The following is a 21054-nucleotide window of genomic DNA, read 5'->3' as shown; positions in this document are numbered from 1 at the left end:
CCTCCACTTTAAGTTTTGTACATTACCTTCCAGTTCCTACATATACTTTACATTACTGTCACCATGATATGCATATTAATTTGCAATATGATTGTTAATTATTTTGTAAATAGTTTATAAGTTTCTCTATAGTGTTCCCAGTTATAACCGGTAAGGGCTGCATAATGGCCCATTGTATTGCTGCATTATAGTTTGTTAAGCTAACTAATCTGTTAGTATGTCAATGACAGATCAAACCACAAGAAAAGCTTAGGGGTTGCAGCTCTGCTTTGTGGAGGCCTATCTCTGAACCACCAAAATACTCTGCCTGTCTGACATCACCGCTGGGTCCAGGGCCAGCAGATTATAGGGCCTCACCTGATGTTCTCAAGGTTGGAAAATATATGTGGCAAGTTGGGTGTAAAATGCATATCATACAAGGACTTTTCAGCCTATCTTGGCCTCCAAATACAGAGAAAATTGCAAGTGTCAACCTATGCATTCCTACTAGGTTTTCATTGAGGCTCCCAAGTCTTAGGCATTGCTACATCCAAGCCATTCTCCACTTCTGCTTTCCAGGAAAATCTAAGTCAGAAATTTTTATAGAAGTGACTCAATTGGGAAGTAACTTCTTTTAAAGAGTATGTAAATTGGAAACAAACTCACAAACTTTGATGCTGGAAATTTTTAGGGATCTAGGAAACATGTCCTCACTTAAAATATGTAATACACTTCTTCTACTTGGCATTCTGTGAGTATTTGGATATTTCAAACAAAGCTTTTGTCATCTTTCAAAACATCAGGCAGCACTGGGCTTTCAGTTTTGTATTTCAGAATGGATAGGCCTCAACTTTTATCTTCAACCAGAATTTGGTTTTCAGATGCAGTGGGTAGTTATTTTGATTATGTTTCACATATGTTCAGAAGGTTTTGTCAACGGGAGCCTCAAAATGTCACTTCTTAAAAACATTCCTTTTTGTTCCCCTCTTACTGTTACTTCTTGTCACTCTTGCTCTAAAACATGTTAAATAATTCCAACTTCCCAATGCTGTTTGCACCTTTCCAATGCTCGTAGCAGGTACATGGGCTATATAAATACTAACGAGGAAATCAGTCTCTGAAAAGTGCTAAATAATCACATTGTTGGAGCTATAACAGCAATACAAAGCACTTTCATTTTCACAAGTACATTTTGAATGTAATAAAATAAAGAGTGTTAGTTAAACAGAGACATTTACACCATGGGAGATTGTAGAACTATTCAAAGGTAACATTGATAGAGGTTAATCCATGAAAGGGGCTTTGGGAACAGATTATTATTATTTTAAGTGGAAATATGCTTATAGTGTTTAAAAGGAATAGGACTGCAATCTTATAAAGATAGGTCCTCAAGCTTTTATTTTTTTCAAAAAGTACAAATTTGCATGTAGTTAGTATTAATATATATTATTCAATGAAATGTGAATACTTTCAGCATGTCCCCACCTTCCAAAGTTCAGTATGTCAAGTTGATACAGTCCAAACAGGATAAAAGAATGGCTTGAAATGAACCTTGATTCTCAGCAGCCACAATCATGCAAAGAATAATGGCCACTTTCCTTGGCTGTCACCAGAGTTCACCTGTCAGTAAGAAAATGAAATCCTGGCCTTTGTCTCCACCTATGAAACCTATTACTGTGGGAACTCCATTGCAATCAACAACACCAACCACTAGGAAGCATTTTGTGCCAAAATAAGTACACTTTAGGCCTTTCCCCAAACTTCTTCTAGAAAAAGTTCCAAAACTACATTTTGACACAGTTGCTACTTTTTAAAAGAATTTTGGGCCGGGCGCGGTGGCTCACGCCTGTAATCCTAGCACTCTGGGAGGCCGAGGCGGTGGATCGCTCGAGGTCAGGAGTTCGAGACCAGCCTGAGCAATGAGCGAGACCCCGTCTCTACTAAAAATAGAAAGAAATTATCTGGCCAACTAAAATATATATATATAGGAAAAAAAAAAATTAGCCGGGCATGGTGGCGCATGCCTGTAGTCCCAGCTATTCGGGAGGCTGAGGCAGAAGGATTGCTTGAGCCCAGGAGTTTGAGGTTGCTGTGAGCTAGGCTGATGCCACGGCACTCACTCTAGCCTGGGCAACAGAGTGAGACTCTGTCTCAAAATAAATAAATAAATAAATAAATAAATAAAAGAATTTTGTTGACTCGTGAAGTCACAGTAAAAGAGATAAATGTGGTCAAAGCAGTACTTAACTTTCCAGAATTGTCCTAAATGCATTAAAAAATTCTTTTACCTTCTCCTGACCTACAACCTCATTTTTTATACAAGGAAAATGTAAAGATACACTGGATCCCCTCAGTAGCTAGGATCATGATGACTGAGCCTCAACAGGATTCCATTAAATAGGTTTTTAAAATATTCTACTTGCCAAGGTCACTGTATAATATAAAGGCAGGAAATTTCCCTATCATCATCTCATTTACACCATCCCAGCCAGAGATACATCCCCCACCCTCAAACCCCAGATCTGGCTAGCCCCAGGGCTAGCTGGCAAAAAGCAGCCTGGGGCCTGGAATAAATTCAAAAGGAAGTCAGGCCACAAAGGCTGCAGTCCTTGGGCAACTCCTGTGGCTGTGCTGGCTCGGAGCCAGTGGATGTTGGGTGCACATGACCCAGTAAGACACCAGCAGCTGTGGCTAAGCCAGTGCCTGTGTCATCCTTCCTCCAACTACAGGCAGCATGGCTCAGGGTGAGTCTTCTTCCACTGGGAAAGGGAAAAAGAAGAGCTCAGAAGATTTTGTTTTGCAACTTGGATACCAGCTCAGCCACAGTAAAATAAAGTACCAAGCAGATTGCTGAAGCTCCTGAGTACAGGTGTTGGTTCCTGGACAGCATTTCTGGACCCACCCTGGGCCAGAAGGAAACATGCTGCCTTGAAAGGAAGGACCCAGTCCTGGCACTATTCACAGCCTGCTGATTACAGGCTTTGAATAAACATCAGAGGTAGCCAGGCAACTGTTACTATGGGCTTTGGTGAAACAGGGCTGGGTTTTAGGTGTGACCTGGTGCTGGTGGCCACAAGGAATGACCATGTTACTCCTCCCCCCAACTCCAGCAGCCCAGCATAGGGAGTGAGAGAAGAGAGTGAGAGAGTTTGCCTGATAATCCAGGGAATTCCCCCATATCTTACTCAAGTCCTCCAAGGCAGTTCCACCAGGGGTCTGCAAGAGTCACAGCATTACAGAGCTCAGGGCACCCCCAGTGCTGATATGGCTGCAGTGACCAAAGACTTAGACCACAACACTCAATTACCTTTGAATATCTGGAAAGCCTCCTCAAGAAGGATGGGTTCAAACAAGCCCAGACTGCAAAGATTAAAATAAACGCCCAGATATTGATAAACATCCACATGACATCACCAAACCAACTAAATAAGGTAGCAGTGGCCAACTCTGGAATGATGGAGATAGGTGATTTTCAGGCAAAGAATTCAGAATAGCTGTCCTGAAGAAGCTCAATGAACTTCAAGACAACACAGAGAAGGAATTCAGAAGATCATTAGAGAAATTTAACAAAGAGATTGAAATAATAAAAAAACAAGCAGAAATTCTAGAGATTAACAATTCAATTGACAAACAGAAATGCATCACAATCTCTCAACAGCAGAATTGACCAAGCAGAAGAAAGAATTAATCAGCTTAAAAACAGCCTATTTGAAAACACATAGAAGAGAAAAAGGAAAAAAAGAATAAACACTAATAAGAAAGAGGTACACCTACAACATCTAGAAAATAGCCTCAAAAGAGCAAATTTAAGAGCTATTGGCCTTAAAAAGGAGGTAGAGAGAGATTGAGTAGAAAGTTTGTTCAAAGAAGTAATAACACAGAATTTTCCAGACCTAGAGAAAGATACCAATATTCAGGTCCAACAGGGTCATAAAACACAATGAAGATTTAACCCAAACAAGGCTAGCTATCTCAAGGCTTTAATAATCAAGTTCCCAAAGGTCGTGGATAAAGAAAAGTTCCTAAGGTAAGCAAGAAAAAAAGAAAAAAAATAACATATATAGGTGTTCCAATATGTCTGGCAGCTGATTTCTCAATGGAAACATTACATGCCAGGAGAGAATGGCATGACATATTCAAAGTGCTGAAGGAAAAAACAAAAAACCTTCCCCCTACAATATTATATCCTAAAAAAAAATGTCCTTTAAGTTTAAAAGAGAAATAAAGACTTTCCCAGACAAACAAAAGATGAGGAATTTCATTAACGCAGATCTGTCCTTTAAGAAATGCTAAAAGGAGTTCTTCAATCTGAAAAAAAAAAGGAATGTTAATGAACAATAAGAAATCATTTGAAGGTATATATACAACTCACTGGTAACAGTAAGGCCACAAATACAGAATACTCTATTGCTGTAATAACAGTATATCAATCACTTATATCTTGAGTAGAAAGACGAAAAGACAAATTTATCAAAAATAACAACAATTTTTTGAGAGACAGAAAGTTTAAAAAGATATGGATGGAAACAACAAAAAGTTAAAAAGTGCAGGGGCATAGAGTGTAAAGGGTAGATTTTCTGTTAGGTTTCTTTTTACTTGTTTGTTGGTTTGTAAATAGAGCTGTCATATGTTTAATATAATTGGTTATAAAATGTTTTTGCAAACCTCATAGTAACCTCAAATAAAAAACCTACAACAGATACATAAAAAAAGCAAGAAATTAAAACACACTACCAGAGAAAATTACTTTTAACAAAGGAAGACAGAAAAGAAAGGAGAAAGAAAGAGAGGACCACATAACAACCAAAAATCAAATAACAACGTGGTAGTAGTAAGTCCTTACCTATCAACAATAACATTGAATGAGAATGGACTAAACGCTCTAATCAAAAGACATAGAGTGGCTGAATGGATAATAAAAATGAACTAGCTATACTTCTATCAGATAAAATAGATTTCAAGAGGGAAACTTTAGAGACAAAGAAAGTCATATAATGATAAATGGGTTGACACGGCAACAGGATATAACAATTCTATATATGTATGCACCCAACACTGAAGCACCCAGATATATAAAGCAAATATTATCAGAGATAAAGAGAGAGATGGACCCCAATACAATAATCATGGGAGACCTCAACACTCCATTTTCAGAATTGGACAGATCATCCAGACAGAAAATCAACAATGAAACATTGGACTTAATCTGCACTATAGACCAAATCAACCTAATAGATATTTGCAGAATGTTTCACCCAACAGCTGCAGAATATTCATTCTTCTCCTCAGCTCATGTATCATTCTCTAGGATAGACCATATGTTAGGCCAAAAAACAAGTCTTAAAAAATTCAAAAATTTGAAATCATATAGAGTATTTTCTCTGACTACAATGGGATAAAACTAGAAATCAATAAAAAGAGGAACACTGGAAAATATACAAACACATGGAAATTAAATAATATGCTCCGGACTGACCAGTGGCTCAATAAAGAAATAAAGAAGGAGATTAAAAAATTTCTCGGCCGGGCGCGGTGGCTCACGCCTGTAATCCTAGCACTCTGGGAGGCCGAGGCGGGTGGATCGCTCGAGGTCAGGAGTTCGAGACCAGCCTGAGCAAGAGTGAGACCCCGTCTCTACTAAAAATAGAAAGAAATTATATGGACAACTAAAATATATATATACAAAAAATTAGCCGGGCATGGTGGCGCATGCCTGTAGTCCCAGCTACTCGGGAGGCTGAGGCAGTAGGATCGCTTAAGCCCAGGAGTTTGAGGTTGCTGTGAGCTAGACTGACGCCACGGCACTCACTCTAGCCCGGGCAAAAGAGTGAGACTCTGTCTAAAAAAAAAAAAAAAAAAAAAAAAAAAAAATTTCTCAAAACAAATTAAAATGAAAACACAACATATCAAAACCTATGGGATACAGCAAAAAACAGTAATGAAAGGAAAGTTTACATCAACAAGTACCTACATCAAATCAGCAAGAAAAAAACAAACAACCCTATTAAAAAGTAGCTGTTCTCAAAAGAAGATATACAAATGGTTAATAAACATATGAAAAAATGCTCAATGTCACTAATCATCATGGAAATGTAAATTATAACCACAATGAGACATCACCTTACCCCAGTTAGAATGATCTTTGTTAAAAAGTCCTAAAACAATAGATGCTGGTGTGGATGCAGAGAGAAAGGAACACTTATACCCTGTTGGTGGGACTGCAAATTAGTACAACCTCTATGGAAAACACTATGGAGAGTCCTCAAAGAACTAAAAGTAAAGGTACCATTTGATCCAGCAATCCCACTACTGGGTATTTACCCAAATGAAAAAAAGACATTTTATAAAAGAGACATTTCACTCAAATGTTTATTGCAACACAATTCACAATCACAAAGATGTGGAATCAACCCAAGTGCCCATCAATACATGAGTAGATTAATAAAATGGGGTATATGTATACTATGGAGCACTATTCAGCCATAAAAAAATGCCTTTTGTAACAACCTGGATGGAATTGGAGATCATTCTTCTAAGTGAAGTATCATAAGAATGGAAAAACAAATACCATATGTACTCATTATTAAACTGCAACTAATTGATAAAAGTGCACATATGGTAGTAAAACTTAACAGAAACTAAGCAGGTGGGGGGAGGATAAATTCACATCTAATGGGTACAATGCACACTATCTTGGTGTGGGGCACACTTATAACTTTGAATCAAACTGCACAAAAGCAAACCATGCAACCAAAATATTTGTACCCCTGTAATATTCTGAATAAATAAATAAATAAATAAAATTTATGAAAGCCTAAAAAAGGAAATCTTCAAACAAACAACCTAACAATGCATCTCAAAGATGCATCTCAAAGAGCACACCAAATCTAAAATTAGTAGAAGTAAAGAAATAATAAAGGTCAGAGCAGAAATAAATGAAATTGAAATAAAAAATACAAAATATCAATGAAACAAATAGATAAACAAAATAGACTCACCTAGAGCCAGACTAACTAAGAAAAAAAGGAAGACACAAACAAATAAAATCAGAGACAAAAAAGGAGACATTACGACTGATACTGCTGAAATCTAAAGGATCATTAGCGACTACTATGACCACTTATATGCCAATAAATTGGAAAACCTAGAAGAAATGGACAAATTCCTAGACACATACAACCTACCAAGACTGAACCAAGAAGAAATCCAAAACTTCAATAAACCAATAACAAGTAACAAGATAGAAGAAGCAGTAATAAAAAGTCTCACATCACAGATAAGCCCAGGACCTGATGGCTTCACTGCTGAATGCTACCAAGCAGTCAAAGAAGAACTAATACCAATCTTCCTTAACTATTCCAAAAATTCAAAGAGGAAGAGATACTCCTAAACTCATTCTACAGGGTCTGTATCACCCTGAGATGAAAACCAGACAAAGACACAACAAATAAATAAAACTATAGGCCAATGTCTCTGAACATAGATGCAATAATCCTCAAGAAAATATTAGCATACCAAATTCAACAACAGATTAAAATGATTACTCATCATGATGAAGTGGGATTCATCCCAGGGATGCAAGGATTGTTCAACATATGCAACCCCATCAATGTTATACATCATATAACAGAATAAAGGACAAAACCATATGATCATTTCAATTGATGCTGAAAAAGCATTTGATAAAATTTAAAAAGTCTCAAAAAGCTAGATATAGAAGTAACTTATTTTGACATGATAAAAGCCATACATGACAGACCCACAGCAAGTATCATAGTGAATAGAGAAAAATTGAAAACCTTTCCTCTACCATCTGTAACAAGACAAGAATGCCCACTTTCACTACTATTATTCAACATAATATTGGAAATTCTAGCTGGATCAATCAGACAAGAGAAAGAAATAAAGGGCATCCAAATTGGAAAGGAAGAATTCAAATTATCCTGTTTGCAGACAATATAATCTTATATCTAGAGAAACCAAAAGACTCCACCCAAAAACTATTAGAACTGATAAACAAATTCAGTAAAGTTGTAGGATACAAAATCTATATACAAAAATCAGTAGTATTTCTATATGCCAACATGCTGGCAAGGATGTGGAGAAAGGGGAACCCTCATACACTGTTGATGGGAATGTAAATTAGTGCAATCACTATAGGAAAGGGTATAGAGGTTCCTCAAAAAACTAAAAATAGTACTACCATATGACCAAGCAATCCCACTGCTTGGTATATATCCAAAAGAGAGGAATTCTGTATACTGAAAAGATATCTGCATTCTCATGTTTGTTGCAGCACTATTCATAATAGCCAAGATTTGGAATCAACCTAAATTTTCATCAATGGATGAATGGATAAAGAAATAGTGGTTCGTATACACAATGGAATATTATATAGCCACAAATAGAACAAAATCCTGCCATTTGCAACACCATGGATGGAACTGGAGAACATTCTGTTTAGTGAAATAAGCCAAGCACAAAAAGACAAATCTCACATGTTCTCACTCGTATGTGGGAGCTATTAATAAATATTAAAAATAATTGATCTCATGAAGACAGAGAATAGAATGATGTTTATCAGAACTGGGAAGAGTAGCAGGGAGGGGATGATAAAATGGGGATGGTTAATGAATGCAAAAATATGATTAGAAAGTTAGATAGAACGAACAACATTTGATAGCACAACAAAGTGACTATAATCAACAGTAAGTTAGGGTATACTTTAAAATAAATAAAAGAGTGAAACTGGAATGTTCCTAACACAAAGAAATGTTAAATGCCTGAGGTGATGGATACCCCAATTACCCTGATTTGATTATTCACATTGCATGCCTGTATCACAACATCATATGTACCCGATAAAGATACACAACTATTATGTACCCAAATAATTAAAAAATCTAAAAAATTGTAAAAATCGCCATTTTCCTGTATTTCTTGGAGCTTTCAGACACACCTATTACTCTAACTCATAGGGCACATATTAACCAGCAAGAATCCTGAACTCTCCTTCATTTTCATTTGTAGCTCCTGCAACCCAATTGTAAAGAATCTAAATTTTGTTAAGCAAACATCCCACTAGACCCTGGGAAAACAGCAGAGCATATTAGCCAAAAACAGATACCAAATCAAATTTCAACTCTGCCACCTTTTAGTTGTTTGATATGTGACAGTGACTTAACTTCTCTAAGCCTCAGTGTTCACATCTGTAAAACAGGATAATAATTGAATTTATGGGATTATTATTATAATAATTTAATAAAATGCTTGTGAAGTAGCTAGCTCAGGATTTAACAAAAAATAAGCCAAAAAATTATGGTAGTTGTTTTTTCATTACATTGGTTTTTATTTTATGTCTTTTCATATTGTTCAGTGATGGCAACTTAGTACAAAATGCATATACCTTCTGCTCATGTTCCATAGGTTGAATCTATCTGTGCCATATTATCTTCCTTCTGATGACATGGTGCCTTTTAATTTATTTTTAAATTACTTTTTGTGTGAACTTTTCACCTGGATTATAAATGCTTTAAGAAAGGGATTTTATGTTATACTCTTCTGTTAGGTTGAATTATTTGAGGAGGAAATCACTTATTGAACATCTATTAAGCACAAAGTATTCCACACATTGTCAATCAGTCAGCAAGCTTCATTTAATATCTGATTTCTACATACAAATATTATCAAAATGTTTTTTAAGCCTCCAAGGGTTTACCTTTGGGTGAAATTATCTTTTCATATTTTAGTCCTTATTTTGTAGAGAGCTTATTTTTAAAATAATGGAGCCACTCTGCTTGGCACAGATTTACACTGCCAGCAAATCTTTCTGTTTTAGTAAGTGTAAACATCTTCTCCACGTGAGCAGGAAGTTCAAACTCTGTTAGAAAATGTTCACGTACAATAAACACAAAGTAATAAAGATATTACAGTTTCAGTGCAAATCTGCAGGGAGCCTGCAAATCCCACAATCATATAATGTTACAATTTCAAAATACTGTTAATGAGCATCTGTAGGAATTGAGTTGTAATGCCTTTTTTCAAAAGATTTGTAACATGACATAAATTCCCCATCGAAGTGAACCTCAAGTTGGCATCCAATTTAAAACGTTACAAAAATGACATTATTGCCCAACATCTGTTTTATCATCTGATGAGACTGTTGTAAGATTATGATGGGGAAGTTATTTCGGCAGAAGTCAAGAGACCCTCACGCTGCCATTATCCTTGGATTACTTTCCTGTTACTCCCATATCAGGCTCCTGGCTGTGAAGGCAGAGAATCGTTTCATCAAGAGAGACCGTAGAATATCACCGTGGCTCATTTTCAGATTCACACAAGACTCAACCTTATCTGCTCCAGAGAAATGATTGTCTATTTATCAAGCGATATAGTTGCCAATTGCCAAACACAATTTCCAGAAATTCAGAAACGAAACATTTCTGATTTCAGGTCCTATTTTAATAAACTATTCCTTTCTTTGACCTCAGAGTGTCTTACATTGACAGACCTACAACAAATGTGATGATCTGCCTACTGGTAAGGTATGTAGATATTATGTCATGGATAGATGTCACTAATAAAAGCCATCCTACTGCTCTTTGCAGAGGCAACTTCCATACATAGGATTATATAAAATTATTTTTTGCACATTTTAGCTGTTTGAAATAATCTACTCAGATTAAATTCATTATCAAAAGTCTCCAGTTCCATATCCCATACATAGCAGGTATTCAATTACATGCTGAAAAAGTAAAATAAGGAAGGATACTTATACATGCATGGAACTTTATAATAGCCTGGACGTTAACAAACCAAACCAAAACTCACTAACTTTCATGGTGACGCTAAGTCTTATACATGTATTTGCTCATACATTTTTTTTTTTAAAAAATTTGTTTGGGCAAGAGAGTAGATTCCATGAATCTTTTGGGAGATACAAAGCTAAGGTATAAACTTGCTTTTTTTTCTAGAATGAAAACAAAACCAGGAGAAATTTTTAAGGTAACATGAGTACACTACAATCACTATTCCTAGAGAGAGAAGAGTCTCTCAAATAGAGGAATTGATTTTTTACAACAATTGTAATTTTTAAAGGTTAAATGTATTACAAGCTTCTAGCACTGTGCCTGAAACTCAGTAGACATGTAATAAATGATAATTATCATCTTCCCACACCATCTAAAAGTGAAATAAGAATAGAAGCAGCAAAATTGTCACACTACTGATCTCCCACATCTTCTCCCCATTTTCCTGATTAAGAAGAGTAGAGATCAGCTGCTGAGGGCAGAGATGGCCTCCTTTATTCACTGTTATATCCCCAGGACCTGGAAGACTGCCTGACACATAACAGGCACTCAGTAAATTAATTGTTGGCCATCCAACTGGCTCTGCCCCTTCCTTCCCCAGTCAATCCTGTCCCTGCCTCTCCTCCTCCAATATCATTGGCTCCTAAACCCAAGAGGCAGGAGCAGGGCAAGGAACAGAGAGGAAGATGGGTATGGGCTGGGTGTGGATGAAGGAGGCCTCAAGGCTTGGAACCACACACACTGGCTTGGATTGCGTGATCTTTTTTTAGCTCTAAGTCGCCTGTAAAAGCATTAAAGATTAATGCACTAATGCACTATTAGGGTTTGACTGTTCATTATGGTAAATCATGCTTTGCTCAAAATTTGCAAATAAAAAATAATTTCTTCAAACTTCACAGAGGTTTCCATCCAAATCAATAAGACCCCTGGAATCATTCAGAGTGACAAGAGATTCAGATGGGAAAAACATTTTAAAACGCAAATCAATACAGGAATCCCATAAAAAGATTGAAAAACAGTATCAGTTAAAAAGAACAACTGGCTTCTTATTTTATTTTCTGAAATGAAAATTGAACTAGGCATGGTGTATTGAATCACTTCAAAGGGCCATCAATCTCCAAAAGAGAAAAATATGCATTCTGAGATGCCATGATATTGGCAGGTTTATAAATTGGCCTTGTTTTGCTCAATCATTTCAGAAAATATAAAATTTGACCCTCTAGTCTTTATACAGGTAGGCTTTTCCAGAGCAAAAAAATAATATACATACACAGTATTATTCCTCGTACTTACATGGACAAATATATACATACATTAGGGAAAAATATATCTACATTTGATCGATATTTTAAAAAGAAACAAGAAAAGATTAAAGTTGAATTCTAGACTCTATCCAATATGGTATTATTTCCCAGTATTCCCCATTTCAGTCCACTGGATAAAGCACTATTTTCCCTGCAAATAATGCAGCAAATATTCTGTTGGCACTGTGAGAATAATGCTATATATAAAATAGCAAAATGGTGTTGGAATTCTATTAAAACACACACACACACACACACACACACACACATATGCTTAAGCTTAAGCAACATATATGTTAGAAATAATTTTCTTCATGTCATGAATAAAGAAGAATTTAACTTATTTACCAATGTCAATTACTTGTAGGAGACCTTATGGGAGAAATACAGAATTCCTAACTAAAAGAAAGTTTATATTCTAATATAAACTTGGTTATTGGTTAATTTTTTAAGTAAATTTAACAAGAAAGAAACATTTCTGGAAATATTTATGTCTTTAACAGCCTGATATTTGTGGGGAGAGGAGGGAGATAGGGGTTAGATGTTAAACTGCTATAATGAATTATAGATATTCTCCCTTGAATTGAAATTTCACTGCTATTAGTAAAATAGGATATAATTCCAAAAGAATGTTGGAATACTCTGGAATATGTGTGCCAAATTATAGGAAAGGTAGAATAAGTAAAATAGAAGGTGTATAGTCATTATGTAGAAAGAATTTGCTGACTTCAAGAAGTTTAATCCTCTAAATTGAAGGCCAAATCTCACTTTCCCCTCATATATGCACATAATAAAAGTTGGTTTAGAAATGAACGAATGAATGAATCTCTACTTTACACAATAACAAATTGTGACTCAGAAAATTTAAATAATTGGGTGAGATCACACTCTTAGAAGGTCTAGGCTGGACCGCAGATCTCTGGGTCCCCACTGTCACCAGCACAGGTCCATTAAATGCAGACAGCTCAGGTCCACAAACCGTAGATCTGTTCCCACAAACTGTATGATAGCCAACATCCCCATGTCAAAAAACTGGCATAAATGCAGGCGTGGTGATTTCAAGGCCACATAATAATAATAGGCCAAAGGTGTAGACACAAGGAAGGTGGTAAAAATGTAGCCACATTATATTATATAAGCCAATGAAAAGGGGCAAATGATGGACATTATGCCATGGAAGATGGAATGAGGTTGAAAATATAAAAAATGTTGAAACTCACTATTAATGATATGAAATATCAATGTACTATTTTAATCAAAAATTGGCAACAGATTTGTAATAACAATATTATATGCAGTGAGTGATACTGGTGCTCTGATTTTTGGCAGTAAGTGTATAAATTGGGGACTGCAATTTGGCTATCTGTATAAAAATCCTTAAAAATTGCGCTTACACCCAGTAATTCTACTTCTAAGTACCCTTCATGAGCAAATAATCTGAGATTCAGATAAAGACTTCTAAACTACAATGTTCACCACAGCATTATTTATAATACTAAAAAAAATTTGGAACTACTTTAATATTTAAAAATAGGTAAATTACAGTATGTATAGTCCATGCAACATTAAGTGATCACTAAACATGTTGATGTTGAAGAATTTTAATACCATATTGTTTGTTAAAGTATGCCATAAAATTGTTATATGTCATATAATCCCAATTATGTGTGTATACATATACAGAAAGATATGTATCCGTATATATTTGTTCATATGTATATGCTCATATATATCTACATAGATATAGATATAAATATAGTTACAAATGAAAAAACACAAGTATATCAGTATACTATTTTTTAATAACATTAGATGCAGATAGTAGAAGATTAAAAGTACTGTGGGTGATTTTTATTTTATTATTTATTCTGATTCTCTAAGTTTCCTACAATGAACCCATATTGCCTTTTATAAACAGAAAAATATGATAAATTGTGCCTTTGTATTGGCCTGTTTTCTCATTTTAGGTAGAAAGACATAGCTTGGACTTTGGGGTCACAGAGCTTTGTACTGGAATTCTATTTTGTCTTTTAGCTCTGTGATCTTGGGCAGATTATCTTTTCTGAGATGAATTTTCCTCATATGTAAAATAGACATAATATTGCCTCAAAGATTTCTGAAGATTAGATAGGAAAATAAAAACAAAACATTTAGCGTGGTATATGAAAATGGTCTAGAGACTCAATACATGGCAGCTGTTGTAATGCTGTTCCCAGTAACTTTGCCTCACTCTCAATTCCACCTCTTCCATTGTATACACCCCCCTAATTGCACACATCTAGTCTTCAGAAACTAGGTTGGTAGTGATGCGACATTAGCACCTTCTGCCAAGCAGTACACTACTTCCAGGGTTATAAGGGACTAAAAAGGGGATTAGAAAAGAAAACCATTTAGAACCACATGGTTCAAACAATTAAGTTCCAGCAGCTTCCCTGTCAATTCATTCTAGCCCCACAATTACTTCCTCCCATATGCAAAGAGCTTTAAGTCCACTGCTACTTATAAACTCAATTCTTTTGTTGATTTGTACAATGTCCTACACTCTCATACTCTATAAGATTAATTTTATGTGTCATAACTTTGCCTCCATGCTAAAAACATAGTCTTCTTCATCTATATTTATTTTTTAGAACTGTATTTGCTATTCACACAATTCTGGGCATGTGTTGAGTTACACAATTTGCTCAACACACAGAGTCTCAATTGCATCCTTCCCAGTGCAACATGTCCAACTAATAATTCACTGTAAGAAAGAGATATGCATATAGAGACTAAAGACAACTCAACAACTGTAAATAAATATTAAGCAAAAAAGACTGAAGGAATATATACTGTTTATCTTGGGAAAATGAAGACTATGGCCTGCTAGTCTAAGACGTTTTGATATATAGAGCTATTGTTTACCCTGATACTATATGAAAGAAATACACAGAAAGACAAAACCCAAGTCAGCGGGGGAAGAGAGGGAGACTTAATATATAGCAAGATAAAAAAGTTCCCATAAAAAAAGAAAAAAAGAAAATTTTCCTGATGATAGGCCTCTTTAAATTTTGACATAAATATTTGAGAAAGTTGTGGATTTTTTTAATTTGGGGAAAAAGGAGGAAATGGGAGAAAAATTTGGAAATAGGTTTTTATCAGGCTAAAGGTGGGGTCCATCTGATCCCACAGATCCTAATTATTTAACTATTACACTTTAATCCCCTTCTTGGAAGACTGTGTGCAAAAGATAACTTACATGGTAGAGATATTTTCAGATTTCTGAGATGTTCATATTTGAGGTCAATGTGGGAGAAAGAGAGAAAACAGTGCTATTCTATGCACCAAGTGCCACTTGCAACTTGCTCATTGATTCATTCAACAAATGTTTATTGAGAACCTGCTCTGTACCGTGCTCTACTCTAGGGCTGGGAATACAGCAGGAAAGAAGATCACCGAGTCCTTGATCTTATGACTGCATATTTTAAATAGTCTTAAAACCAGAAAGATAACGTATGTCACATTTGCAACGTAGATTACTCCAAATAAAGTGGTCAGAAATTCTCAGTGTGTTTTATGTCCAGAAAATAAATAAACGGATGAATACATAGATGGGTGGAAGGGCGAATGGATAGATGGAGGCATGGATGGGTGCATGCAGTCAATCTTCATTGTTTGTGGATTCCGTATTCCTGCTCACTAAAATGTATTTGTAACCCCAAAAATCAATACTTGTGGTACTTTCATAGTTACAAACAGACATGCTCAGAGCAGCGAAGAGTTTAAGTCACCCAGTGCTCACGTTTCCTGCTGAGGTCAAACCAGGTGACACCTTTTTGTTTCTATTCTCATAGTATGAACAAGTGTCCTTTTTTTGATCCATTTAGTGGCAAATTTTTCACATTTTTATGTTTTTTGTTGCTGATTTCACTGTTTAAAATGATCCCAAAAATCTAGTGCTAAGGTGTTGCCTGGTGTTCTGAAGGAGACCATGATGTGCCTTATGGAGAAAATACATGTGTCAGATAAGCTTTGCTCAGGCATGAGTTACAGTGCACTGGCTGTGAGTTCAGTGCTAATGAGTCAACAATATGTATTAAATAAGGTGCCTTTAAACAGAAACTCACATGAAATAAGTTTATGTATTGCTCAGTGAATGGAAATGTTATGACCAAGGGCTCACAAGAACCCCTAATTCTGTATTTCTCCTAAGAGCAATGGCTCAGTACTCATTAATTCAGTGTTCACCATTACCTTATAGGATATATAAGACCTACCATTCATAATGAGAATTAATTATAGATAGATGGCTTTTAGAAGTGTGGGAGAGGTCATATACAATGGAATAAAGATGCATGGTTTTTGTTTTGTGGTGAAATGTCTCACTTCTGGATATAGACATAATTCTATCTTGAATTATTCTGGAGTGATCAGCTTCAGTTTGGAGGCTGAGCTTCCTGAAGGAGCATTCTGAAAAAGGAGGCTAACCTTTAGAGATTTCCACGTGTACCAGCTGTTGGCCTTTCCTGCCTGCTCCATCAGAAAGGAATATTTTCCCAGGCCTGTATTTGATTTCAACACTCAATTATTTTCTTCAACCTCACCCACATGCTAGTACATGTCCAATAAAGTGTTGAATTTTTTTTCTCTTTAGCTATAAACACAGTACAAATCCAACTCCCACATAAACAGTATCTGCTGCAAAATCATGTAGCACCCACATATTTGTTTAATGAAACAAGGCCCAAATGGAAAAGTTACAATCTCATTTAAAGTTTAGATGCCTGGGGACAATTCTGATAATGTTTAGAGGGGGATAATTGTGGGAAGCAGAAAAAATGAAAGATAAATATTGGCAGTGGCTGAAAGAAAATGAAAAGGCTATGTTCAGATCCGTGAGCAACACCAATAAATGGTATGCTGTAAAAGACCAGAGATTTCATGAGTATTTGATGTCTAGGCATATATTCTCCTCAAGTGCCAGAAGCCGCCTGACTTTCACAAGCACAATTACTTATGAAAAGGAATAAGTATTTATTATTGCAAAGTATTCAGCAATGGCCTTGCATTTACAAAATTTAACTAGAAGTCCTACTGCTTTCAGAGACTAAGGATTTCTAGGCAGATAAAGAATGTTCTAGGAAATCTTGATCTTGGTAGCTGGATAATGCCACAAGGTAAAAAACAAGGGAAGAAAGAGATACATTGGAAGCCTTCATTCATTCCCACAGGGATGGGTATCACATTCCACAAACATCAAAGAGAGTCATTGAGAAGCTGACATTTTATAAATGGATGAAGTACAGGGACTAAGCAAGAGGATTTTGTTTTTGCTTTGTTTTGTTTTTCAAGATTAAAAAAAATTGGAAATTATATAATTGGGCCTTGATGTTTGTGTAGCTTAGAGGATGACTTATTGCAACATTTTGACTGGTGTTTACAAGAAACCTTTCAAGTTACTTAATTTCACTGAAGGATCCAAAACATTCAAAATTTACTTGAAAGGGGAATAGCTTCTTAGAAACATCTGATGACCAGATTTGGCTTTAGCTAAAATTATACATTTTTATTATTCTTGTTTTTGCATCTGGTGTGTATGTATGTGGCTGACATTACTGTTTCACTCCCAGAAAAGGCCCTCTAAATATATTCTCAGGTTGCCATTCTCCGTGGCCAGAAAGAACATTCCAGAAAAGTCCATCATGGGGAATAGGAAATTTGGGGTCCAGGAGTGAGGCTAGAAAGAGCAAATGATTGAGGGAAAATAGTTCCACAGAGACCACAGGTGCCAGGAAGTCAGTCTCAGGGACATTGGCCACGGGTGCTGATGTAAGTTGGCTGAACTATGGGCTCTGAATGGAACGAGTGAGTCCCTTGTTCTGTTCCTGACTATGGCTACAACAACCCGTGCACCCCCAGGTGACTCCATGGTACTAAGACACCAATGAACTCAACTCCTGTACAGGCCCATTTCTTCCCCTCTATTTCATGGCCAAAGACATCATCACTCTCTCTAGCATGTCACTATCACCCCCACACACACTTTATCAAAGTCCTTATCACCCTACAATTTAGTGGTAGAATGTAGTGGCTCAGCATATGAGTTCCAAAAGTCATTTCCTGGGTTGAGGTCCCACACCTGTGACTTTACACCACTGTGGCCTTGGACAAGTTACTTTGTACTCTCTATTCTACTCATCCATAAAAGGTTGTCTAATGAACATTTTGTTGTTTTTAGCTGGCCATTATATGAAGCTCCTCTCACGTTTGGAAAATCTCTCATTTTATGAATCTTGGTACAAGGCAGAGGCAGCTTCCCATTATGGAAACTGGGAATGTGGGACATTCATCAGCCCAGGCTCCCTTGCAGCTAGGGTGCAGTCACATGGTCGACACCTGGCCCATTAGATGCACCCATGTGGGACTTTGCCTTAAAGAAGCAGAGATGGTAGAAAATCATTCCTGTGGTAGGTGGCACAGCTCTGGCTAAAAGATTCACTTTCTCAGGCAGCAGAGGCAGAAGGGCTAGCCAGGACACCAGGATTGGCAGCATCGGCAGTGCAAGTTAAGGCACCTGAAGTAGAATGGTGTCAATTCTGGGGCATAATTTTGGCTAAGGCAAAAAGTAATTGCTCAACAGAAATATACTAAGACTAGAAGGAAAACAGAAATAGAGCAAGAAAAATGACGTGATCAAATTAGTCCTCTAATTTAAAACCTTTCATAGTATTCCATCCAATAGAATCATATGTAAATGGCTGGCTTGCCCATAAATCTTTTCAGAATTTGGCCAAGCTAAACTTTGTAAACTCAAATCATACTTGCTGCTAGATCCACACAACTTAGTCCAAAACCACAGCAGACTTCTCTTCTGGTGGCAGACATTATTGTGTACATTCATGCTTTCACCACCTAGTCCTGCTCACTCTTACGGGCCCTTCTTAAAAATCCCTTCCTCAGTGCAGCCTTTTCTACCACTTTTACCAAGGAAGAATCAATTGCTACCTTCTCTGTGTTTCCCTACTCCTTGGTAAGTGGCTATTGAGAGCATTTGCCACATGGAATTGGGATCTACATGCCGGCCCCAGAACAGATTAATGCCCTCATTTCCTGATTCCAAGCATCTAGCCCAGGGCTATAACCAATTGATGGGAACTCAACAAATAATTAAATGTAATCTTGAGGGTCAAGAACCTAGTTGGGACAGGAATCACCACCAACAACGAAACCTTTAATAATTAAGACACAGTTTCGGTCAATAGGTCAATACAGTAAAAGCATACAAATATGATTTTTTCAAAAAGCTTGTTGGTGGGGGAAACACATAAATTCAGGCACCTAACTAGAAGGGGAATTAAATAAGATCCTGACATTCCAGTAAACATTTTCCTACAGCAAACACACATAGTCTTTTCACATGGGTTTTTAATTGTTTGCAAAGCCTTCAATTGATGGAGGCCAAAGATGTCAAATCTTTGAATGACGAGGAAACCAGAATATTTCTCCTGTTTACTAAAGGATCTCAAATCAGTTTACTAGACCATAAAATCAAATCTCTATTTGATCAGACTTCATCTAATACTTGGTAAAGGGTCATGTAAGTGATTAATGCTCCTCAAGCCAAAAAGAAGCTAGTTGAGACCTAAGGAACATCAGGCAGCAAGACTAAGTGAAATCTAAGATAGGCCAACTGTTTTACTCTTCTACTTTAGTTGATAAGCATGAGAATTTTTGTGCAGTAGTTCTAAACATATCTTGTAATATAAGATGCAAAAAAGATGGGAGGGGGACAGCTGGAAAAAAGTAAGAACTTAGATGTGCATGGGTGAGGCCAACACCCAATGTAAGGACTCCCATCTTTAATGCACTCACTGCAGTAGTCCTTTGTCCTCTTTGAGTCTTCAAATCCATTAAACCCTTCATATTCTCACTTCCTTTCTTACCAAGATCAAGTCTGATCTATCATTAAAATTATTCCTTGGAAAATACCTGTAAATCATTTCCCCTACTTTGCTTCCATAAGCTCCACCTTGCATACCCCAACCTTGTTCTCTGCGGCATGTTGGTAAGACTCACTCTTGATGGACCACCCTCTCCCACCTTCTCAGAAAAACTGCTCTGTCACTTACTTCTCTCTCCTGCGTCCTCAAACACTTCCCCTCACCTGCTCATGTTGGTACTTAAACATGCTGTAGTGGCTCCCATCTCTTAAGAAGTCCTCCCTTGACTCACAGCCCTCACAAGAGCCCACTCCTCGCTCTGCTTCCCTTCATAGCCAATCTTTCCCTAAAATGTTGACTACATATTCTATATCCATTTCCTTACTGCCTGCTTACTGTTCAGTCTCCTATATCTAAGTTCAGTAATCTAAGTTTTGCCTCTACTTCCAAAACTATTCTTATTAAATTCATCAATGGCCTCTAAGTTATTAAGTCCTCATCATACTAAATTACTGATCATATTCAACAAAGTTGGCCACTCTCTTCTTGTTGAAACACATTCTGTCCATTCTATGACACCATGTCTTCTTATCTCTCCTACTACTAGTACCTTCCTAGGCTCATTAACAGGATCTCCTCTATGTGATGTTTAAATTTTAGAGTTTCTCAGGGCTTTTTGCTGGGGTTTCCTTCTTCCTTATTAAATGCTATTTCTATGTAAAATCTTATACACACTTATATGACTCTATGTTGCATCTTTGTACCAATGAATTTTCAACTTATATTTCTAACCAAAGACCCTTATATTCGACTAATTCCTTAACATCTCCACTATAATGTCTCAAAAATATCTCAACCATGGTATGTTCAAAATTGAATCTTGATTTCTCCCTCCAATTTGCTATAACCCCAGCCTTTTCTATTTCAGTAAATGACATCTTCTTCAACCATTCAATTTCAGCAGCCAAAAATCTGGAAGTCAAATTCATCATTTCCTTTTCCTTCATCTCCTCATCCAAGGAATTTATAAGTCCTGTCTATTTT

Source organism: Eulemur rufifrons, chromosome 1 (genome assembly GCF_041146395.1).
Source record: "Eulemur rufifrons isolate Redbay chromosome 1, OSU_ERuf_1, whole genome shotgun sequence".
NCBI lineage: Eukaryota > Metazoa > Chordata > Mammalia > Primates > Lemuridae > Eulemur > Eulemur rufifrons.
Note: the sequence above shows the minus strand (reverse complement) of the source record.